This window comes from Lonchura striata, chromosome 1A (assembly GCF_050655825.1).
Source record: "Lonchura striata isolate lonStrDom1 chromosome 1A, ASM5065582v1, whole genome shotgun sequence".
Lineage (NCBI taxonomy): Eukaryota > Metazoa > Chordata > Aves > Passeriformes > Estrildidae > Lonchura > Lonchura striata.
The window spans coordinates 52,605,796-52,631,941 of NC_140741.1; the positions used below are offsets into that span (position 1 = coordinate 52,605,796).

The 26,146-nt window shown below is 35.2% G+C and overlaps 1 protein-coding gene and 1 long non-coding RNA gene across 12 annotated transcripts in view; both read right to left on the bottom strand.

Annotated features, from left to right (window-relative positions):
• Positions 1-26,146, bottom strand: part of PPFIA2 (PPFI scaffold protein A2) — a 286,279-nt gene that overhangs the window by 156,606 nt on the left and 103,527 nt on the right. The window lies entirely within an intron of this gene.
• Positions 6,135-15,618, bottom strand: LOC146763482 (uncharacterized). The gene is made up of 2 exons (XR_014952325.1): positions 11,735-15,618; positions 6,135-10,992 (listed from the first exon to the last, which is right to left on the bottom strand). It is a non-coding gene; the product is annotated as an uncharacterized LOC146763482 (long non-coding RNA).

The window sequence follows — 26,146 nt, forward strand, 5'->3', positions numbered from 1 at the left end:
AGAATCTTTCTGTATCAGATTTACCTACAGGAACAGAGAGCAATTATCAAAATGGTAATTTTCCTTTTCCTCAAATACCATAAATAATTTTGTCCAGGGATAATTTAAGCACCTGACAGGTCTCCCACTTAGATTCATAGCCCTTATGAATTGGTACTACTTCCTCTTCGTATTGTCTGGCAGCCTAGAAAGTCACTTACCAATGGCCTGCCAGGTAGCCTTCCCTGCCCCCTCCCCATTGTGCTGCTCTTACAGGCTCCTGCCTTTGCTGAGGCCTCGGTGGGAACTAACCCACAATAAACTGCCTAACCTCGCCGATCCTCTTGCCTTGCACACTCCGTGTCCAATATGCAGCAAAGGACAATCAAGCGCTTGGCTGGGGCCCACAGGGACATTTCAGGATCAAGTCAAGGAGAGGCAATACACGTATGTCACACGTTCTGTGACCACCCTTCTCACAAGTGCAGGAAGGTCACTCTGTTTTACAACTTTGTGCTACCAGATGTTCAGGCATCTCAGGCACTTTTAACAACTACACCACTCCTTATTTAGATTTTTTGTTAGTGTAGTTCTGGAATTTTAGTTTTTATTTGAATATGCCCTCAAAAAAACTTACATCTGTAGCATGACAGTGGCCACTAATACTTCACTGAATAAACACTCATGCAAATCCCAGCTGTAAATATAGGTTAAATCTTTATATTGTTAAGAGGGTATCTCCTTAAATACATATCAGAATTTTGTGTGCATCTGCTTGACTAACATAAAAACCTGTCCATATGTTGTTACAAGAATTTTTAACATAACAATTTTATTGTGGAATTAAGTCAAACAGACCATAATAACAGAACTATGGGATATAAGAAATTTTTAATTGAACACTGCTACTGGCAGCATACTTAACCCTCTTATGTTTAGAACAAAATGACAGATTTAGATTTTGCATTTAATAACAATTTATTTCCCAGACACCCCCCCTTTTGTAACCTTTTAAGTCTTTCAATTCCATCAGATTTTGAAGGGATAAGCTACTAATAAATGCAGTTTTATATCTATTTAATTTAAGCACAGAAGTAAGTAGGAATATAGTTACAGGAATTCTGCGGGAAAATATTTCTGCGGTTTAACTTCTAATCTGTCTTTATTTTAGGATTAATGCAGATAGCATTAAAGCATCAAATTGAGAAAAAAGCTGCATATTCTGTTTAGGCATTCTAGTAAAACAGCACACAGCCTGAAAAGTAAACAGGAAATATTTTCAGTTTGACTGCTTTTGAATTTTTGTGTTTGAATATGAAACTTCTTCAGCATTACTCTTTCTAAATCTTTCTTTAGAATACCTGTTTAACAACATTATCAACACTACAAAAAATAATTCAAACCTTGTGCAAGTCCATGCATACTCAAAATTACTTATATCAATTAAACAATAAGGAATATGTACAGATGTGCAGCTAAAAACCTTTCAAGCTTGATATATATCACATTTCTTATGAAAACTGCATAAAGAACAAATTATCAAAAATTATTTCAACAAATAAAGGAAAAATATTATGAAAGCTAGCCAAAATGCTAATCTCTTAAATGCTGGATTGGGATTTTTTCTCTCTATGGGTTTCTGAAAAGCAATGCACAAAGAAAAGTAACAAAAAATATTATTCCTACAGATACTGCAGTAGCTATTATGACTGCTATTAAAAATTACAAAGAAATTCTAATATGAAAAATATACTTCAGCATAAAGAAATTCACTACATGCTGGTTGACATCAGAATCTGAATTCAGAGAGTTTATACATACTTTGTCTCTGAGAATAACATTTTGGAAACAAAATGAAGTCAGTGTTAATGGGGATGATACGCTGGGTGCAATATATTGCACCTCCGCTGTTATTAGTTTTACAGAGGATAAAAAACCAGAAAAAAATAGTTGTCCCTGAAGTGCATGCATGTGACTCACAATGTGTGCAAGAGACAGACCACTGAAGTGTGAATGTGCAGTTTATACCCAGTTTCTTTATAGAGAACAGATGCTTCAAGATTATTTTCAAATATATATTACCATATATATAACAAAAATAAGATTACTGTAATACTGTGAGAACAAGAGACCAGATTTAGCTAATGATTTTCGTTTTAACTGTCCCTTTCATTTCCTCAAGCTACAAACGAATAATTCGCATTTACCTTTCTGTTTAAGTAGCTGTGTGTTCATTTGAGCTTCCTCCATCAGAAACATGCAGTTATACTCCCCAGTTACAAATGTGCAAGCATTCAGTGCACTTTTCAGTGTGGTTTTAATATACAAATCTTTTAGTGTAATCTTTGTCTCCCCATATCAGGTGCCTGACAACATAGCTGGAAATTCTGATGGTAACAAGGAATTACAAGACTAAGTCTATTTCTAGAAGTGCATCATTACCTCTACATTAGCTGGCCCATAGTATTTTCCCTTGAGGAGCTGTACAGCACTTTTCTTGCTCCCACCTCCACATGGAAGACCCTTGACTTGTAATTTGGAGAACCTGAGGAAATAATGCTGCAAAAAAAGCTAATTGCATTTTTAGATTATTTGCACAATTTCTTCCAGGCTTAATGTTTTCTCTTGTTTCATCAAAAGCATAAGTTTTTAAGTCAGTAATTGGTTTTAGATGCACTCCATGCACTAGAAGATATGGGTTTGTAAAAGTACCAACAGAGGAAAACAGAAAATAATCACCATAAACTAGTGCTCAAAAGGTGTAGGGAACACTGTGCACAAAAAGTCTGTTAAGTTAGCTTTCTTTCAGGAGTTTAAATTAAACTTCTTTCAGGAGTCTTCATTAGGACAAAATGTTGATGGCATATAGAACTCTGCTATGTATAAACTATGAAGCTAAATGGGCTTTCTTTGCTATTACAAGTCTTAAATTATATAATTTTCCTCATAAGTATTGTCTACCTTTACGGATTGCCAAGTTTTTATCATCCAACATGTACCAAATACAAGAATCTGAGCATTGAAGGACGTTTGACTTGATATATTCAACATCAGATCAAGACTGCCATCCTCCCTCTGGAGTGCTTACCTATGACTTGCTGGCATTGCCACAGCACCCATCATCAGCTCTTGAAACAGAACAAATGTAATTTGTACTAGTTTTTCCATTAGCTGTACTCCACAGTAGTATCCAGCTTTAAACCTCATATCTGCAGAATTTTACTACCATGGAGAGTCAACTACTGTAATAATAGAGATATTGTAGGAAAGGAGCCAGGCTGTTGTGCTTTGTGTAAATGGATTGTAGCTGGCACACACAGAAAGTCTGCAATATTTATGTAGAATTTTCTTCAAAACACATGCACAAACATCAGGGAGAAGCAAAACTGGAAACTTGTTCCTTCCTATTCAGAAGGATGAAGGTAATCTTACAATCAGAGGAAGGCTACACATTTATTATCCCTTTGTTCTGCAATCCCAGGTCAGCCTACAACAGTAAAAAAATCTCACAGATTACAGAGTGGGCAAAACACTGCTCTTCAATGTATGCAAGTTGCTCTGAGTGCAATTGTTTCATTTAAATACACAGTAAACATATGCAGTATAGAATTTATTTGGTATTACAATCACTGTATGCAAAGTTGGCCAGAACTTTCCAGTTCAAGTGAGACTGAAGTCAAGTTTCTGCACTCTTCGAGGAATCCTAAGGTTACTAGGAATGTTGGAGGAGCTGTTAGGTTACTAGAGTGTTAAGTAAGTAGATAATATATGACGGAGCCATTATTAGGAGCTACAGATCAGCACTAGGTTGTTTTATTATTTTTTTCACATCTGCTGCTTGCTTCCTTATCACTGTTCTTTTATTGTTGCAAGTGAACTCCTAAGGCTGTTTTTCACCTGCTTCTAGCTATTGTATTTTTTCTGGCAAGAAGGAAACCAACTTTGTTCAAGAGCAAGTGCCTCATCATAGAAAGGTTCTATTAACTACAGCAGCAACCCTGGCACATGATATCTTTAACTGGTTTTCAGAAACACATGAAAAAAGCTTCCCAAAAAAAGTCACAAGGCTTTTTAATCTGTTCTTGACTTTCACTGCACCACAAGACCAGTTAAAGTCCATTTCAAAAGGAAGATGACTCATGCTCCAGTTACCTTATCAAAGAAATACTTTGACTGAAACTGCAATTTGCTGCTGACAGTGCCAAGGACAGGAATACCATTGGCAAAGGTCTTCCCATGAAATTTAGGACATAGCTGGATTAATGGAACCATTCCTGCCCTCTTTGTTATCATTTCTTGCTGTCTGCAAACATTCTACACTTTAAAGCACTCTGTGGTTATTAAAACTAAAACAGATTTTTCTTTACAAAAGAGGTTGGCACCTGTACTCATCAGGGGACTTTAAAACCCAAGTTCTAAACACATTCCTGCATTGTGTTTTACAGACACCAATTTCAGCAGATGACACTCAAATTCACAGAAAAGCTGATAGTTACACTGAACACCCATGTCCTAAATTTAGCCTTAAGTACATGCTGTGCAGGAAATAGGATGTATTTAGACAGGAAATTTTGGGATGTCTCATTTAAGAAATGTGTTAAGAAAAATTACCACTATTACAGTATTTGGTAAGTCTAAGGACACCACTAGTACTCAAGTTTCGCTTGCAATAAAACAAATACTGCAAGTGAAATTGAATGGATCACTTAGTGTATGCATTGTGAATTCATATATATATATATATGCAAGGGGACATTTTGGTAGACTCACACTATTTGATGCTACTTCCCCCTTCCTAGCTAAAGACAAAAAAAAAGTCTTTGCACAGAAGTCACTGCCATAGGGCAATGTACTATTCAAGTTACTATGTTGATGCTGAACATGCACACAATGTAAAGACATCAACAACAATATCTAAGTATAATTAGAAGAGTTAGCACTTCATGCATCATATGAGTGGCATTTATTAATTGTTATATTAAGCCACAATATCACCCTGTGGCTTTTTACACATGCATTACTGAATTCCATATGGAACTTTTAGCCTCATCCAATATATTACTCTTAATATCTAGTAAATTCTATTTCTCTCAATGTGAACAATTGTCTTTCACAAGAAATGCTTAACAATAGAAGTGTAAAACCAATTCTTAGGAAAACTATATTGTACAGAGAGCAAATGTAAATACGGTGTTAACAAAGGCAACTTCTAGAAGGAAGCAAGATATGCAAGTAACAGTGGAGCCAAGCTGAGACTGCTCAATGTCCGTCTCCCCACAGCTGATAGAGAGTGCCCACTCTCCCATCTGTCTCAAAACAGATATATCCATTTGGGAGGTATAAACAGACAACACCACTAACAGGAAAAGTGTCATAACAAACATACTAATATCCCCATAGGTACAGTGGTCTAGTTTAGTCTCTATAGCCAAGCCCTACTCCATTCCTACATGCTGTCAGACTGCAATATAAATAAACTTTAATTCTTGTAGACCTGATCAAGGTTGTGATAATGATTGAGAGAACAGGATGGCCAAACTATGCCTCCTAAAATAATGAGTACAGTCAAGCTTAGATCTCTTATGAAGTAGTATATACCATTTGTTTATTCTCACTTCATGCATAAATAAAATTCTTAATTTAAAAAATCTGTTTGTTTTCATTTGCTGTTTCATATGTGCTTGCTCCTACCTATTATTTTCTTATTAGAATATAATTCACAGAAAGGCCAAAAGTGTATTCATGTTACAGACACAAACAGTCGAAATGTCAGAATTATTAACCTAACTTTAATTACAGAATAGCAACAAGAGAAAACATATAAGTTTTTGCCTGTCCTCCCATTGTCTTGACAGTTAAATCTGCAGCAACACCTACTTCCTATCAGGTAATTTTACCAAAACATCAAAAAAAAAAAAAAGAAACCTCAGAATACCAAGAGGCTTAGTGGGAGATATGATTGGGAAGGGAGGTTGTAGCTAATAATTAAGAACTAAAAATATACCAAATATAAGGAGAAAATGGATCAAAGAAAACTGAACACTAGTTGTTTAGTATGGAAGCGCTGCACTGTTACAGAGTGGGATATCCACTTCATCACATAAATCAAGTTAGTATATAAAAAGTTAGCTTTCAATTTTAAATACAGTTGCACAGGTCAGCTTTGTCAGAGATAATCTATTTTTTTTTTTTAGACAAAAGTACTGTGACAAGGAAGCTTGCTGGGGCACAGCTTGTGTTGTAACTGCACAGAGTCTCACAGTGTCCAAGTAGCAGTAGCTCAGTGTAGCTATGTGGGTACAACGAGCACACTCTGTCTCACACAAACTCTCATGGCATCCAGAAAATAGCCAACAAAGTTATCAATTATATGAAGTGATGGGCAGAGAAAGACCTGCCCCTCAGCTTTCTCCTAAAACACAATTTGACCTAAAATGTAATAGTTAAATTCTCTTAGAGTTGTGTCCTTAACTCAGAATATATATACTTTTTAAAAGGGGCAGATTATTATGTAACTGTATAAATACTGCACATATTAATAGTTTAGGACAGAATTTATTCTGCAAGAGAAGAATTTTGACTTAGTGCTTACTAATTGCAGGTTTCCCTTAAAACCACTGCAGTGGAACCAATTATTCCAAAACAAAATAAAGAGAACTGCCCATAACTCTACATATTCATTTGATTTTAAAAATTACATTAATTACTCCAACATGTAAAAAAAACTGCTAGGATTAATTTAACACTTCCCTGTGTCCCAGAAGTATCACCATAACCAATATTTACCATACCTTAGGCATAAAATGAACTCATAATTATGAATAATTTATTAGCTTCTTCAACAGGTGTAACTCACTCCTAGCAGGCTAAGTACAAGAACCACATTCTACTATTTAAAGACTAAGAAAGAAAACGGAACCTCCAGGCTTTACATTGTACAATAACCTCATGCAGATTTGAGGACATTTCGATTTCAGAAGTTACTGATTTTCTTTGGTCTTGGTGCCTATGGAATGCCAAGAGAAAAGTAGAGTATTTCACTGTAGGAAGCTTTCCTTAGACTTCCCTCTTCCCTACAACTGCCAATTTCCAATTATATTTTTAATATAGGAGGCAGCATTTATAATTCAGCTTGACACTAAAATGCATCTACTCAAGTAAAGTTGCAATCTAGAAAAGTCTTAGCAGCTCATCTTGTACTAGAAAATGCTAATAAACAGATGGGAACAAAAAATTGACTCATATATGGGAAAGGTCAACATAATAGTTTTCTGATAGTATTAATTGCAGATCTGAATGTATGCATTAGGCCAGGAGATAATTTCATTATTTTACACAGACAAGTCCCAGAGAGTCTTCTTTTTTTAATCTTTATTTTCTAGGGAGTGTTGTCATTTGAAAAAAAATTCCAAACCCTTCAAAACCCAGTGTTTTAAGAACTAAGAGTATAAAACATCTTTGAAACTGTCCATATCAGTGCACCATTACTGAGAAGCTTAAGGTCAAGTAAATGTATTATTCATTCACTATAATGAGCTATGTGCTCTTTCTAAATGTAAATTACACTCTGTAATTATTTTTTACTTTTAAGGAATATCATTCATAAAGCCAATTAAAATTATGTGATTTAAATAATCAAAATTCCTGTACAACATCCCAGAGGGCAGCTGCAATGACATGATAAATTACACAAGTTTAGCAGTTCAAGACTTTATATAGACTAGAAAGAGGCCATCAACGCCAGGGAGTGACAGTGCAATCCTGTCAAAACAAAATTCAAAGAAACTTGTCTGCTGATTTTTTTTTTTTTTTTTTTTTTGGGGGGGGGAAGGGGGGAGAATACTAATGCTGGAATTACAGCCTGAGGGTAGGGAAGTCAAATGTATGATCTTGTGGAAGACTCTCTCTCCCTGACATGGAAAGCCACTTTAAGCACCCAGCATAAGCAGTGTAAATACCCTCCCCACTACTTCACTGAAACACTATCAGCATGAACTAGTGAGCCAGTCAAACAAAGACTCCTCCATCACCAAAAGTGGAGATGCTCAGAGTTGCCTAGTAGCTATAGAAATCAAACTTACATCAACTTGGCACCTAATTTTATCAGGTTTCACAAATAAAATTTCCCTTCTCAGCTTTAATGCCCTTGGCAGACCAATGGTCAGACTATGCCTTCAGGAACTTGAAACAAACCCCTATTTCCAACAATATTTTTGTAAAGCTTTTTTTTTCAGTGATAAATACACTAGGATCTCACAAGATTTGCACTGTTATACCATTGTTCAGTAAATCATTCTTCGCTTCTATTTTAACACAATTGTTTTAGACATAATTGAAAGTTTCTTTTTAACTCCTATTATCCCATGTGTCTACCTGGTGGGACACCAGATAGCTTACTTTTTAGGAAACATTAATTTGAAAGAGGGTTGCACAGAGAAACAACCTAAGAAATAATTTTTCCTTTTAAGATAGACTGGTGAATAATATGAGAAAACAAAGAGATCCAATGTAGTTGCTACCATCTCAGTAGAAATCAACACTATTTTCTTCTCTACGTATCCATCTACCTTCTCCCTATCCTCTTGCCTGTTTTCAACACTTAGGTCATATGCTCCCACACATAAAGTTTTGAGAATTATTCACAAATCATGATATTGAGTTTAGAGAGTCGGCAGTTTTCACTCTCCTAATAATTACAAGGTTTATAATCTTCCAGATGCTGCTTAGAAAAAGCATGAAAACATCACATAGGATTAAGTGCTTGTAGGAAAGGTCCTCTTAAGCCTCCAAAATTATAGGTTACTCCCAAGAGGTTCTGTGTTTCCGAGATATTTTGTGTCATCTTACTGCTTTTCTGCAGTAGGCATAAGTGGCAAACCCAGCTCTTGCCACTCCGTTACTGTGCACCCCTTGTTCTCCTGGAAGAATGAAGAAGTAAATTACCAAAATTCTAGTGCAATTTTTCATTCAAAATACTGCCAACTCTCTGAGGAAGCACATGACATTTTACAGATGCTCCCAAGTTTCAGCTTCAGCTCAACCTGACATGTCACCTTCAGACCAGCAGACAGACTTGCTAAGAGTAATATACCTGAAACTTTTTTTAGGTAACACTGGAAGGTCTACAAAGTAAAAAAAAAGCACCAGTGTGATTCTTTAAGACCTCATATCTGATCTGAATGTAGTCTGAAAAGACATATCTGTTTAAAAGTATAGGAACATGTTTGTGTACAAACAGCAAGTACTTTTCAGAGTCAAACAACAGGACTGAAAAAAGTATATATATTATTTAAGTGCCCAAAGGCAGTGAGAATGCTCTTTATAACCTCTTCTCTCCAATTCCTCCCCTATTTATTTTGAGCAATAATGCCAAAAAAAGCACCCGTTTTTCTCATTTTGAGGCAGAACACAGAACTCCTATGTCATATCACAGGTATACTTCCCATCAAAAGGCATTTTGTTTCTCACAGGGCTCAAAAGAAAACTCCAAAATCCAGCCAAAATAAAAAAAAAAACAAAACAACAAAACCCACAATTACACTGCATTAGGTTGTCATTTGCTTTCTAGACCCTTTGTAAAGCTCACACCAGCACACAGGTGGACCAGTTGGAGTCCTGGCTGAAAATGCTTTTTCCTTCATTTGGGATGAGATCCAGCTGATAGAAGTGAAGCTCTAACATACATCAAGACACAAAGCACAGTCATAATCATTCTCCTAATAATCTCTAATTGTGGCACACTGACAAAATTAAATTCATTTCAGCAAAGAGCAGAGCCTACTGCTTCAAAAATTATGCACTGCTATCTTTTATTATTTTTTCCTACAGAAGTGCTTTATGAAGCCTGAAAACCATTCTCCCCTGTGTGAACTCTCTAACACTGAAATTGCCTTGAACATTTGCAACAGGTTCCTCATTTGATGAAGAGCACATACATGTATTCTGCAGAAATAAATTAGAGCTGTAATTACTCCAACTGGCTGATGTAACCCACAGCAGGGTAATGTCCAGGTGTTCTGGCCAGCTGTTCTAACAGGCAGTTTTGGAGGGCTGTGCTATAGTGTATTACAGGAGAAAATGCCATTACAGGGCAGCATTGGGTTCCCCTGGGCAGGAGTCTAGACACCAACAGGCATGTTCCAGTAGTTCTAGGATTTCTGATAGTATGTAGCAAAACATTTCAGCTTCTTAAAAAACAAGAAAAAAAATTACAGTATGTATATTGCACTATTTGAGGAAAAAATATGCATCATACAGTTTGAGCAAATTTGTAGTGCATGGGCAGGAGTAGTTTAATTTTTAAAGACTTTTAAGTAACTTTAAGAGCATAAAAGTATTCTTTTTCATTATTGAGAATTTCCATTGGTCATTTCACATTGAAGTCATAGTAAGTTTTCACTGGCAGTTAATTAAGTCCTGTAATAGTACAGGAGTAATCACAGTAACTTCCATGTAAATATATTACAAATATAGGGAAATTAGGATTCTACAGTAACCATCTTTGCCAAATCAGTCTGAGACTAGTTTTAAAATATAAACACTTTTTTTTTTTTGGTACCTAGATAATTTAGTATTTTTTTTAATTACAGCTCAATCCAATTACCTGATGAGTAACACCTTCGCATTATTTATAATTAAGCAGAGACATTCCATCGAAATTCAGAAAAATGTTGTTTATCATACAAAACAGCTACTAAGCACAATACAATCTGTGTAAATTCTAGGCAAAAGCACCTAAAGATTTTTGCTGTAATTTTGCTCATCATATTACATAACTTTTTGACACTACATTGGTTTCAAATTACTCTACTGAAGTACATTTGTCTGAAGCATGTCCAACATTTTCAGCTATGAGGGTTGTTCAGTATAATATTCTCCATCAGTTAAGTCAATTTAACAATCTCCACTGGTCTCTTCACATAAAAGGTTTAAGGACTTGGAGCTTAGGATCCTCCTCACTGTTAGTAGCAGAAGCTCATTCAAAGCATTCTTTTATTCTAGGTGAAACTAATCCTGTCTCAGAAAGGAAACAGAGGTTTGCATTTCATACAACTAAACAAACATACAGAGAACAATGACAGAATACCAAAGCAAACCCATAAATAACAGCCCCAGAGGGCTACACTCAGATTTCAGCTGAATACATCAGGACGCTCAAAAGCAGCATGACACAAATACAGGGCAAGGCTTAAATGACCAGCCACAGCTCTCTGGAACACACACATGAAATAATAACATGGTGTGTGTACTCAGATTTTGGTAATTAAAAGCACCATTTACATTGGATAAGCAAGTGAGCAAAGAAACATTTATTTCCTCAGGGATCACACTGGCTGTAAAGTAGCTCATGGCTTGGACCCCCTTAACCTTGTTTCCTAAGCTCACGATCCATCAGCCAACTTTTACCTTTGTCTCCTGATATTTTTTCATGTGACTGCACAAGAGCATAGCAACTTCAGTTACATCAAATAACATACCCTGGAGGCTATAACATGGTTGGAGCACTACAGTGCACACTAGTTTTGTAACACCAATGATAACAACCAAAAACAAACAAACACAAAAAAAATCAACAAGCTGAAAAAAAAAAATAAAAAGGAAGGAGAACCAAGCCAAACCAAAGAATTTCTAGTAAGGTTTTACAGTATTCTTTTGTCATAGCATATGCCACAGTCAAGACTGCCATGATACACAGAGTATCCTCACACAATTTCAGAAAGCTTTAAGCACTCACCCATACAGAGTAACACCATACCTCATTAGAAGGCTTCAGGCATGTCCCCTACAGAGCAACAGCATATCACCTCAGAAGGCTGCAAGCAGCTGCCCTGCTTGTTCTTCAGTCCATCCTTTTATACCCCTCATGTTCATGCATTGCACCCGTGTGCCCTCTGTTCCCTTTGGTGGTTGGTCAGTGCCCCTGGGCACTCCAGGTCTCATCACCTTCAATGCTGCTCACCTGCTCTTCACAGCTGTACCCACTGGGGATGAGGCTGGGCCCAGCCCCACTCCCAATTAACACAAACTGTGTGCCTACATTCTTTGGGTTTTTTTAGCTTTTACAATCAAAGGAGTACTGTGAGTTGGAAGAGTGTATTGCACAGATTTCAGAGAGCTTTCCCAAACATACGGCTTCTTGTAGTAGCACTCACTATAACTGCAATTTAAATGTCTGAAAAAGTCACTTTATTACATTTGAAAATAAAGCAGAATAGACATCCTGACCTGAAGTACAAACACTATCATAAACAAACAAACAAGAAATGCAGAACAAGTGGCACTAATTCAGGGGAGTGACCTTACTAGATACCTGGGATGGTGTCCCTTGGACTCCTGTAAGCCTGCAAGCTTTCAGACATAGCTGACAGATCTTTACCAACAGGATAAGAACAAATTAAAACATCAGACACTAGGATTCTAGTATGGGTACACAAAAGGCATTAACACATGCAGAAAGGAAAGATGGATCCAGTGGATTGCTAGGTGAAAGTTTCCGATACTTTCTTTCCTGAAAAGGCACCAATATAGCCCAAAAGTTGAAATGTACTACTTGTGAACAGATGAACACAGAGACTTCAGCTAAGAAAGACAACTTGATTCATCTTTCAACAGATATGGCAAGCACTTATGTGTTTTTTTCTGAACCAGATTCAAACCAAAGAGAAGATATGCAGATAGGAAAAATAGAGATGGGCAAAAATGAATGTGCTTATCTCAGTGATTAAAAACTACCATTTATGATACAAAATGCACAAAAATTTTTATAATGTAAAAATCTATACTTTATTGGTCAATATTACACTATACTGCTCATTCTTTCACATAGTATCATGCTAATATTTCAATTAAGTAACTTGTATTTAACCACCATGTCATGGGAGAAATAATGGAGAGAACTGGATTATTTTTTCATCCTAACAGTAACACAAAAAGTCAGAAATTCAGGTCAATAAAACAATTTACAAATTTGCTTTCATTAGATGATAGAATTAACTAATATTTTTACTAAATTTTGATGCGAAATAAAGTATGTGTCTAATGAAATATTTAATTCAACTTAAAACATATTTTATACTTCCTTTTCAACTAGTTTTTTGTTCACCCAGTCATTTTTTTGTATGAGAAGCAGTTTCATAATGCATTTGATAACACTCTCTAAGATTCCTACAGAGAAATAAAAATATTTCCTGCAGCTGCAGTTATCAGCAAAAACATATCTATGAATTAGACTGTACTAAAGTATGGGTCTGTGTTAGTCTAAGCATTAGAAGGAAGGTAAATTTGTATGTTCCTGTATTTTCCCACTTCCTCAAAACATGACAATAAAAGTTGATCCATTCCTATTTAACTCACAGTCCTGGTATTTGCCATGCATGGATTCACAACTGAATCAAGGCACAATAAACTGAGAATGAGAATTATAATGTGAAATTCTTAATTTCTAATCCTGTTATTTCTTGTTATCCATGGCAATTATGTTCCTGTTAGACACTTAATATTAGACATGCTTTGCGTTTAATTCCCTTTGGCCTACAGTGGACTTTGAATTTAATTCTTGTGATAGAAACACAATTGCATTTATTAATGGAGCTCTACCATTCAAATGAGTCACAGACCTTAATTATAACAAACTTACAAGGTCTGATCACTATACATGCAAACCTGACACCCCTTGACCTACTCAGCTATTGGATTATGTATGTTTATGACCATGATGCTCTGAGACCTCTGTTTTATATGCTGAAAACATAGTTCATCATATTTCAAAATCTGATCAATAAAGCTTCTCGTATAGATTTTTTTTTAAATGAGCCATTAATTCTAAGCTATAGAGGCCAGTGACAGGACCTGAGGGAATGGCATGAAGCTGTGTCAGGGGAGGTTTAGGTGAGATATTAGGAAAATATTTTTCACTCAGAGGATGATTGGGCTCTAGACATGTTCTCAGACACATGGTGTGACTCTTGGGGTGTCCTGTGCAGGGTCAGGAGTCAGACATCAATGATCGTAGTGAGTCCCTTACAATTCAGGATATTCTATGATTATGTGGCTTTATTAATCAGAGGATGTAGATCTCTGAAAAAATAATCTCAATATAATCACAAAAAGTAAAAGGTCTTTGAATTTATATTTTTATTTTTTTTAAAAAAACTAATTATAGTCTAAAACATGGCAAAGAAATTTTGGGGACAAACAGTAATTGTACCGGCAATCTGCTCCAACAGCTTTGGAAAAAGGCACATTATTTGTATGCACAGGACTCAGTCTGGGTTTACCAATTTATGGTCAAATTTCCTCACATTTTGTTAACATGCTTTTCAATAACTATTAGGTACTACATACAAGGTATCACTCCATGATGCCAGATTATCCCACGTCATTGTGCCTCACTGCTTCTCAGTATTTTGATGCATCAACCATCTCTCAAATGTGCCTTTGAATTGTCTGTTCCCTAGATACTTGTCTCTTTTATTGCATTTCTAAAGCACAGGCTCTAGAGGCTAGTGTGTTTTTCCCAGCATCTATTGATACTGAGAGCAATATGAAGCATATCTTCAAGCCCATCCAGAGAATGAGAACATTTATTTGATAAGTCTTTGTGTACTTTGTGTACTGAAAACCATCTACAAAAATGTCTCCTCTTTCCAGAAACTTGGAAAGTCTCTTTAAAAATAAGACTGCTGCAATTTTTGTTCTGTAGTAGGTTTTGTCTATATGTCTCATGTCCCCTAAAATGGTTTTATTGAGGAGCACTTTCTTCCACATTTTTTCCTTTGAGTTTTTTCTAGGAAGGAAAGGAAAATGTCTTGCCTCCTTAGTAAGAAGTCACAAATGAAATTAACAATCTTTGGTGATGTTTCCTAAGGAATTTGTCACAGCACAATGTGGGTAAAGGCAGTCTCTTTAAGTGAGATTAGTTTTGCATAAAACTTGAAAAGAAAAACAAGGTCATCAGTTTTAAATGTGACACAGAATGAGGACCACATTTTATGAAATGGTTTCACAGACTTAAAGAATTGATGGAGTCCTTTTGACAGTCCTAATTACACTGGATTATTTATATCCCTGGTTTTTACAGGCTGTCCATTAATAATAGCACTATGTTGCTACTGCCCAAGTGCTACTTGAGTTTCAGAGGGAACACTGCTCTTCTGGTCTTTCTGAAGCAGCCCTGTCCTCAGCAGCTCCCTATCTCTCATGCTGATGGACATCTAGTTGCAGCAATGCTGCTAACTGCACCTCTGGTACCAGTACATGGGGGGAAAAGGTCTCAGGAAGGCTAATCACAAGTCATTTATAAATGAAAATAGTGACATTTAAAGCAGTAGAGAAAGTCATGTAGTCAATGGCCCTTCCTTTCACATCCTCAATCTAAACACATCAGAAGAGTAAAGGATGAAGAAAAGGGCCTTTTAATCTCATTTTACTTCTGAAGAATGATGGAAAAGGAAGGTCAAGTAAATTGCCTGAGTCTGTATGAGAAGTTTGTAACAGTTTTTCAGGACCATAGCTCAGTGGCTCAATTTAACTGACTAAAGAAGCCAGTCTGGTTAAATAAAACATGAAGTTCAACCCTTTACCTTGGATACATTTGACACTATCTCAAAAACACAGAGCAATGTACTGTCTGACATCCTTCAGTGTGCATTTTATAACTAAGACTAGCAGCAGCAGCCAGAATCTTTGTGTTCTTTATTGTGTTAGAGTGGACACACATGACTCCAGACCTCAACAGTAAGTTTAGAGTAAGTAATCACCTTAAATAATAATTAGTACCTGTTCCTTGTCCTAGCAAAATGTTGCCCCACTTTGAGGCACCTTCAAGAAGCAGGACAGGATATCTTTTTCGAGCTATTGCAATAATGGCAGTTTCTGTGGATAAACAGTGATATGGAAGGAGGAGCAAATGGGAAACATTCAGGTTTTGGACACACAGCAAGACCTGCTCTTGCATAAGAAACTTGCATTTTCCAATCAGGCTGCTGAAGTGGAATAAAAAATCCAGAGCGGCTAAAAGCTCCAAAAAATGGCAGAAGTGCTGGGCAGATTATCCATGGGTAGCTGGATGTTTCCAAGGTAACACAGCTATCTTGTCTTGTAGGACATTCTTCAGGTCTCACAATACAAAACAGTGTGAAAGGAAATCCCCACAGCCAGAGTTCAGTGGGATGACATGTACAGCTCTGTAATTTGTGCAGTATACAGAGGCTCTCTATTTCCTACACCATGGAGCTTTCTTCCTGAAGGTCTTGCATATCAATAACAGTGCATTCAACAAAGGAGCACGTGGCACTGCACATTTTTCTGAAATGTCCCCCCTATTTTCTGCATGTCCCTTATTCAAACCATTGAACAGTACAGGAGGGCAGACAAGCTGTTGGTAACACAGACAGACCAGCCCATGCACATGAGAGAAGCACTAAAGCATCACAGTCTGTCTATAGCAGGTATCTGCTTCTAAAAGGGGAGGAATCTGGAGTAGGGAGGAAAAGATAGGAAAGAGAAGAACCGTGCATCTGAGGTACATTGCCTTCTTCTGGAAAACATTGTATAGTTAAAATTTAGAAAATAAATACAACCAAAATTGCATTGTTATCTAAATTAAGAAAATGGGAAATTGAGTGAAAAGTGGGAATTTTTGTTTTAAAAACTGATTCTGTTTTTCTGATCTAATACAAGAAAATGCTTTCTACCTAGAGCAAGGTTTCAAACATGTAATAACTTCAGTTTCTTCAGACCATTAGCTTTGTCTCAACAGTCTCATGGCTGCGTTACTCTAATTTAGCTGCAACATCAGTGCCTGGCAAGAAAACATTCTGTAAAGCATATGGTGCCACAATATTCCAAATCTAAAAACTTTTAACATTTCCATGCCCTTTCATGTTGGGGTGGAAAAAGGTTCATTAGATAAGTCTAAAGATAATATCCTTTTCAAAATATCTGTTCTCAGGACAGCATGTAAAGTGTGCAGTGGGAAAAAGTGGTAAGATGAACAGACAAAGTTGGAGGTGATCTCTACAGGTTTGCACTATTCCATTAGCACAGACTTTAATGATAATACGTAGCAAATAAGTTCAGACCAAGAGGAACTGGTGGATTACTTTTCTTCCAAAAAGATTCGAAGTTCTCTCACAGATCAAAGTGTTTATTTTTCTAATAGACTTTTTTACTTTTAAATTGCTAGTCTGATAATATTCAATGAATTATAATTTTCAGGCCTAAATTAAAATAAGTGAGAGCGATCAAAGTGAGAAAAAAATCTTTACTGATTATTCTGGGCAGTTTTGTTGCATGTACTTTATTATGTGAAAAAACATAATTGAAGCAGTGCTATCAAACTTCCCATGCACATATTGGAAAGCTTTTTACTGTTTAAATAAAACTGCCTGTTTACAAACTGTAGAATAGAAAAGCCATCTACTGAAAAAAAGATTTATACTGTTTCATTTATCTATTAATGTTACATTTTTAAAAACTGAGCCTGTCTTTAAAGGCAGGCATATTAGGCCATGACTAAGGCATAAAGTCTGTGTGCCATTCCAACTGTATATTGAATTCAGAGGAAAAAAAGTTTCTTAACTCTACAGTTTAAGAAATATACTTTGAAAACACACTAAAATGAGAAATATATGGTATAAAAACACAACTTGCACAAGCTATTTTCAGACAGAGAGGAGAAAAATATTTGGTCTTTCTAGGTCATTCATCTAAAATACTTTTCATAAGTGCTGAAGGAAAGTGGACATAAGTTCTGAGAAGGAAAAAAATATCAAGAGAGATATTCAGTAACCTGGGAAACTTAGTGGATTTCTTCTGTAGTCCTATATTGTCATTAATAGCATTAAAAAAGAGATTGCAACCCGACATTTTTTTTTTTAATTCAGGAGAGATAAAAAAGCCCATAGCCTATCGTTTAATATTTTGGTTTGTATTTATGGCATACAAAACATCAAAACCCTCTCATTCCTCTGGATCACAAAGGCCCACTGAGGAGAAGCAATCTAAAAGAACAAGTCCATTCTTAAGACAAGTTTCAAAGAAGAGGAAAAATTGAAATCACAATTGAAATCACTGATGTTTTTAATTCCTAAAAAAGGATGATAGAGGTTTGCAAATTCTTCATCTTGCTATGTATACTGTTATTTATACAATATTATTTGTGGCAGCACAATTGAGTTTTATTTTTTACTATCTATACCTTTGGCAGAGTGAAACTGCAAGTCAGAAGAGGTAGCTAAGAAAGTCAATAAATCACAGATCCATGCTGACGATTTTTTCTGCCTTTTTTCTGACACTATCCTGCACTTTTTCTCCCTCTCCTAGAAAAAGAACACTAGCTATTTTGCTTAGGAGTCTTTCCAGCACTTTTTAATTACAAGTAAGTTCCCAACAACACTGAAAATAAAGTACAGGTCAAAGCAGCCTGTGTTATTGTGTTTATTGCTCCTTGCAATGAACAGAAAGTTTATTATCCTTCCTATCTTCTGGAGCTCTTCAAGAGCCACTGAAAGTCAGTTGCCACTTTTCCATCTAGAAAGACAGATATTAGATAGTCAATCTAATACTCAAAATATAAAAGCACCATAGCAAGTGCAAGTAATAAGGGCAAATAAATTCTAATATTTCCAATTATGTGTTTAGTATTGGAATATTGGAAATAGAAGTTCTGCATAACTGTGGGGAAGTTAAAAAAACAAATATCTGTTTTTAATATCCTACCTTTAGTATTGCTAATTTCCAACAACTACAAAGAGCAGGACAACAGAGATTTTTTTTTTAAGTAAATGTATCACAGAAATTAATAACAGAATAAGGTATTTGTGGACCTATGTAGTTATGGTCAATTCTGGACAAAGTATCTCATACATTTTATATTTTATATACAATACCGCCATCAAATTCCAGTATTTCCAAGACTGATAGAGTTAAACCTTAAAGCCTTATAATTTCAAATCAGAAAGATCATGACAACAAAATATAACATTGTTTTCATAAAAAGCATAGTGATACCTCATAATTTAATATTCAACAACAACAAATAATTCATGGGATACTGAATCTTGGGATACAGATTGATATGATTTCACATAAAATGTTATATTCAAATAATTCAGAAACAGTTGTAAAGAATTTATCCTATATGTTTCTACCAGTTTCCTAGAGAGCAGTATTTTTTTGTGTAGTGTATCATTTATACAGTGGCAAAGCTCTGGGGGCTCACAGCCTTTGGAAACACTGACAATCTGTAAAAGACATGTCAGCCTTTATCATTACTACTTCCTTTAAGACATGGAAAGGTTGCCTCACCAGCTGTTTATTCTGAATACTTGCAATAGTGCTACCCTTACATTGTAAATGTTAAAACTCTCATTATAATTATTACCACAGCAGGATTTAAAACAGAAATGTCCTCTGTACCCCACAAAGCCCAAGAATGTCAATTTTCAGGCTGTGAAGAAAGCTTAAATTTCTTGAAATATTTTACCCCTCTATCTCTTAGAAACCCAGGATTGTGAACAAAATTTCAGCTTTTCTTCAAACAGGCAGAAGCAAGAAAGGAGAGGGATATAAAGAGAATTATATGCCTTCTTGTTACTGCTCTGAACAAAGGAAGACAAGCAATGGTTTACATGAAACAAGCTTTAATGTTTGTTTAATTAGCAAGTTGAGAAGCATGGAGTTCCATCTGTTTTGCTAGAGGCTACAATAAATACTACTTCCCAGAATTATGGGTCTACAAATTCACCAATTGTACTGCAATACCCACCTAATGCCAAAGACTGTATTTTTACATAGAAAAAAAGCCCTGCACATCCTACTGTCTTATATGGATCTCAGACAGTTTTTGCTTTAAGCAAGGGACGTTTGGAGCCAGCTGATATTTGGAAAGATAAATTCATACAAACCCTTTGACAATGAGTTGCATTTTCTGCCCTCTTTAAGTCATCCCTGGCTACAAGATTGTGACACCTTCTGCATCAAAGAGTAAAGCAGGAGATCCTAAAGAATTCTAGTCCAAGCAGCTCAGTTCAAAAACAGGACTTTTGAAATATATGAGATACAGAGAAAAGGTTCAAAATTAAATTTGCAAGAGTTGGTTTGTTTTGTGTTTTTCCTTATTAAAGTATTAGTAGCCCAGTATAAACCCAGACTTTGAAAATCTGGGGTCAGTATAGTTTTCTACTTTGTAACAAACACTGACCAGTTCTTCCTCTCTTTCTGGACAGTAACTCCCTAGCTTCTTTACTGGAAGTCCTTGGATCCTGCAGTTACACACACTTGGTTTCTTTAGAAAAAAAACAGTCATTGTTTCTCAGAGCTGGTAAAGTATTTTCCAGACAGCTGTTTATCTAAATCCATTGCATTTGTTTGCTACAAACTGCCTAACTCCACTGTCCTAGAACCAAATCATTAAAGAGTTTAAGAACCTAATAGATCCATGCCTATGTTACCTCATTGTGCAGGTCACAGTGTTTGTAAGCTGCTGTAGATCAGTACTATAACCATCACAGATGTTTTAAAATAGTGATAAAAAGCTCCAGTTATCTGTTCTTTCTAGTTCCACTTGGGGGAAAGCTCACTTTTCAGACTCAGAGGACAAAAAGTAAGTTGCCTCTCATTCTGCTCTACCTGACATATACTACTTGTTAAATTGTATGTTTAATTGTATTATTTAATTGTATATTTATTCTATGTCTGCACTTGCAAAATTTACCATCTTCTTCAATATGGAATCAAACAGCATGGCAGAAGAGAGAAAATTGGGATAGATTTTACCTTTCAGTACTTTATGGTGAAATCTAGAATTCTTTTTACAATGAGGCTTTAAGAAAAGAGTTAATGTTCATTTTCCATAACTAAACTGTTCCTTATAAATTGTTTGTTCAATACATTGTTACTTAAAATCTGCAGATATATCTCTTCTTATCACTTTAGTAAAGTGAAAAATTACATTGAATTTTAGAAATAATATGTCTAATTTTCATATTTACAAACTTGAGTGAATTTCTTTAACAGAGAAGAAATCTTTGAATTCAGTATCTCTCAAGATTAGACCAGATGTACAAAAATTGAAGTTTTCCTGTAAAATGTCTTCTTCAAATTGACCCCTGCAGAACTTCTTCTTATCAAAAAAGGGACAATAAAGCAGTTATAGGGCTGATAATTTTAATGCATGCAGTTTTTCAAGCAAACTATATCATTATTTATTAAGTCAAGACTGATCTCTTGATACATAAACTTTGACATAATAATTTTGTTTTGCTCTCTCAATTCTTGACAGATAGGATTACATAAAACCTATTTTGAAAAATAAGCAGACATAAGTTTCCTTCAGCAATGTAAGTAAACATATTGTAGAGACAGTATTCAAATTTGAAAGCAATTCTACTACAAATATAAATGAACAGTATTTTTAGAAGTATTCATTAATTAAAAGTGGATATAAAAGCCAAAATTATATCTGTTCTTCATTGGAAATGTCAGTCTCATTATGGTTATATGTACAACATTTCATATAAAAATTAGAGAATGGTGTTTATTTCAGTATAAAAGAGTAATTTTACCATAGCTATATCATACTCTCTAAAATAACATTATGCAAGAAGGATCATACAACCACACATCAAACCTTGCTACACAAAATTTTCATGAAGAATAACCTATTCCTTCTTAAATTTTCAATATGTAAAAATACAAGCTAAGTTTAAAAACAAACCAAATAATTCCTATAAGTAAATCTGATTTGACCAAAAATCAGCACATAAAAAATTGAAGATAAGCATTCTCAGCTGCTGATATAATCTTTGAAACAGGTTCTTTTACAGTAGTTTATATCATCTAACAGTACACAAAAAAGGGTAAGTGTATCTGTAAGCAGGTTTAGAAGTCTGGGTAGAGCTTCTCATTACAGGTATAGAATATCAAGTGAGATGAATGTTGCCCTGAAAGTGAAGGTAAAACATTTATATTGGAAAGACGAGTGCTCAGATGATCCCAAAACACTGAAGAAGGGAATCTGTATTCATTTGATCATTTATTCAAATTTATTTTTGAAGAGAGAAAAATAGAGCTCTACCTTCACTTGGCCAAAAATGTCTTAGCTGTGCTCACCATTTATAAAATTTATATAATTGAAATGATTCTAACTCTCACACATCACACACAGACAAGTATGCACAGTAAATAAAATAATGTCAACAAGCCTGCTAGGTTTCTCATGGCCAGATAAATTCATTGCTGAATTTTCTGAAGAATCTCAGACCTTAGTTTATGTAAAATCTTCAGAGCCGTAATTAAACCCTGTCACGAAATAATATAACACTGTTATTTGGAAGAAATTAGGTGGAAGAAAATAATGGGTTTGACTCTCCATTCTTACACTGGTTTTGTGCAAATGTGAGGTGAAAATCATAACTAACATGTCTGGTTTTCCCAAATCTGCAGAACATATGGAAGGAAAATGTTCTTATTAATTCTTCAGTAGATTATATGATCCAGTCATACCACACTGTATATTCAGCTCCTATATGAATATATATTTTTGTCATGTTCTCTGAGATGATAAAATTACTGTAACTATATCAGAAGTGTAAGTGGAATAACAGCAGACTAAAGGGTGATAAAGCAGCTGGTACACAAAATGAGTGGGACTTAAATTTGAAAATATCCATATCCTTTTTTGTGTGTGAGAGAAATGTAATCCAATTTATGATTTGGATCTCCTGATGCTGCAGCTGCCATCGGAAAGCTTCCAGTATATTCTTCACCTACACTACTCTGCACCTTAGCTTCTCAAGATCCAAATGAATGCTAATTGTCTTTTTCGTAAAATCCTCTCTTTAATAAAAACAATTACTTTCTCTAAGTTATACCTTTTACAAGAACAGTGGTCTTCAAAAAAGCGAACTTCAGCCCTTTGCCCAATTGCAGAAATCTAGATTTGTTAAATTTTTGTTTGGTGAAGCGGCAATTACCAAAAATTCTTTCATAGGTGTTGACTTGCCAAGAGCAAAACCATTTGGTCTTGAATTGTTGGTCAACACACCTCATTCCCTTGTTATGGCTACCTCTGGGGAAAAAATAAACGGACTAAATGTGATTTTTAAGTGTTACAGATGCTTAATTGCACACTAATTCAAATTTCCTCTCACTTGCTTAATTGCAGATTTAGACTTAGATACAGAGGCATTCTTGCTTTTCTAGTGAAAGCTGTGACCCAAAATAAAAATAATGACAATATCTCCTTGTGCATCTGGCTCTTGGATTTTCATCTTACAGCTCTGAAATCCTTTTTCATTGGTGGGTTGTCAGCTAATAGATTTTTCCCTTGAAACTGAAATTAAGTATTCAAAAGCAGTTTTATGAAATCTGGCATTCTCAGAATGAATCAGAGAGGAAACATGCTGGCAAACCTATCAGCTCCTACCACATGCTGACTTTCCCCAGCTTGTTTAAGGTCAGAGATCTCCAAGAGGTAAAAGTCTTTAAGTGAAGTTTTCTCCACTTAGATAATAAATGAGAATGATGAGAAAGAATTGCCTAGACAGTCCATTGTTTTTTGGAGAAAAGGAAGGTAAGCTCTCTTTCAGATCAGATTTATATACAGCCTTACCCAGTGATATTCTAAAAGCAGTAAAAAAGCTGAGGAATAAAAAATTTCTATAAATAGAGCTCCCAGATAGTCAGATAGCATGGAAAACCAATCCTTAAATATGCAAGCATTTCACATAAACCATATTCCTACCTACAGGAGTAGAGGTGTGATAAAAGACCAGAACACAAGGCTGGACTCCTTTCTGGACACTATTTCAATGACATACCAAGTGCTTCAGCTGTAGCTCCACCCTGACATTAGAATTTCATTAGTTTATTATTTTACTCAGATGCCACAAAATAATCAGCCCTTGGTTGATTTTACATATGCAAGGTGAGACTAGATTGCCATACCCTCAAATTTGTCTGGAAAAACACAAAATATTTTAAGAATAGTGTCAGTAATTAAATAATACTCAACACCACATTTAAGCAGTCTGTGACAGCTGATGACAGCTGCATAGCTGCAAGAGCTCATGCTTTCTCAGAGATATTTTTAAACTCTGGCTGCTGAAATCCCCCAAAATTACAAAAAAATTTCCTACTCTTAAAAATTATTTCAGTGCTCCAAACATTTCTAATGTCCTGCCATTTATAACAGATTCCAAAGTGCTATTTTTCATAGTCAAATATATATCTATATATGCACAAAAGCACAAAGCACATATTCAAATTCATGTATATATACTTGATTTATATACATTTACAGGGCAAAAAATAATCCAGTGAAAAAGGGATGGCATAGGTACTGTGATAAAAATTTCTCAAGTGAATTTCTCAAAATTTTTAGGATGGAGTTTTATCAAGACATTTTAAAATAAATTTCAAGAAAAATCAATCTTGTACAGTATCATCTCACAAACATGCTGAAGTAGTGACCTACTTCCATGTGGTTTACCACAAAGTACAAAATATGTATTATTTTTAAAAAAGGCACAGCTCTTGAAGGTATAAATGGATTAATTTACCATTGACTGAGAAACTGCACCAAAACACTTTGGTTGAAGTGGTCACAACCTCATTATGGCACTTCATGAAAAAAAGCCCCAAGCCAATCAAACAATTAAAATACACAATTCTTGCAGTGAAAGCAGAATATATTTGAGAGCAGCAATGTTCTGAGCAATGTTCTATGCTACTGAGCCTAGTGACCACACAAACTGAGCTACAAGTGCACCTGCAAGTGCCACTTCTCTAAATGAGTATCTGACTGTTGATGGCATAACAACTTTACTGATTTCACTTAATTTGACAAAAAAGGTTTTTTCAAAAACTGGATAGATAGCAAATTTACAATCAGACTTTAGTCCTGTGAAAATACATGGAAGCTTATAGTAAAGGACCTGGAAATCAATAGTCTGTCATAGAGATGGGAGATTTTTCTTTTTTTATTTTTAGTGTTAGGATCTTTATAAAGTAAAATAAAGTTTTTGTAAAATACAGAAATGGAAAGATAACTCATTCTTTTAATTTTTTATAATAAAAGTGATAAATAAGAACATGGATTTTTCCATGAGTGTTTTCTTTAAACTTCTGAATTGCCTTTTCTCCTGCTTAAAATACACTAAGTATAATATTTCTCTAATAAATCCCTTCACAATTGTTCTAGAGACAGTCACAGACCATGCTGGAGTCATGATGATTTAATTTAGTAATTCTGACTGACTGAAAGAGTGCAAACTGCTCTTTCTCCAGAAGGTTGTTTGAAGAGATAAATTCTCGGTACAGCCCACTAAAAATAAATGCAAACAGAACCAGGAGCTGGTGTTAGAGGCTATAATGTACATCAGATTTCCCTCTTTATAAAGGAAAGCAAAGAGTTGATACAAATTGCAGCAAAATATAAACTATTGGGGGGGAAATAAATTTTTCCTTTTTCTCTTTTTTTAGTAATAACATGTAAAAATTCTTACAGATAAACATTGCATTTAAGTAGAAGATGCCTATATGAAGAGGGAAGGACATTTAAAACTAGATAATCCAATGAACTCTGCCACTGGCTGAATAAAAAAGATTGCTATTTTACAAAGATTAGAGATGAAATTTGGCACTAATACATTACTGATAATTTTGTGCTTCCAGAAGTTTAAGCTTCCCTCAAAAAATTGCCTTTGAATGATAAAAATTGCAAGTAATGGAAGAATAGTTGGTTTCAAAGATCTGTTATAAATCTTCTCACAAGCCAAAAGTGAGAGAGAAGATGAAACTGCTCAAATCTCAAACTTTCAGTGGAGTTGGGCTGCTCAAAAGAGGCAATTCTACCATGTTCCCAGTTTCAGGAGATGAACATACACACTACTGTCATCAGATGTGCTGATGTGATTTATTTGAGACACAAATGTTGATGGTGACAGCTTTACTTAAAGCAACAGATGTCTGTATATGTGTATTTAGTATAATTTACTAATTTCATTCTTTTGCTGAGCACAGTTTAGCAGATATTTTGCTTTATGCTTCACTCTTCATAACAGTGCTAGCCAATCTATCCAAGGTTTCATGCCAACAGAGGTCATATTATTTTCCAAACCTTATGAGATACAGAATCACAGAATCAACTAGGTTGGAAAAGACC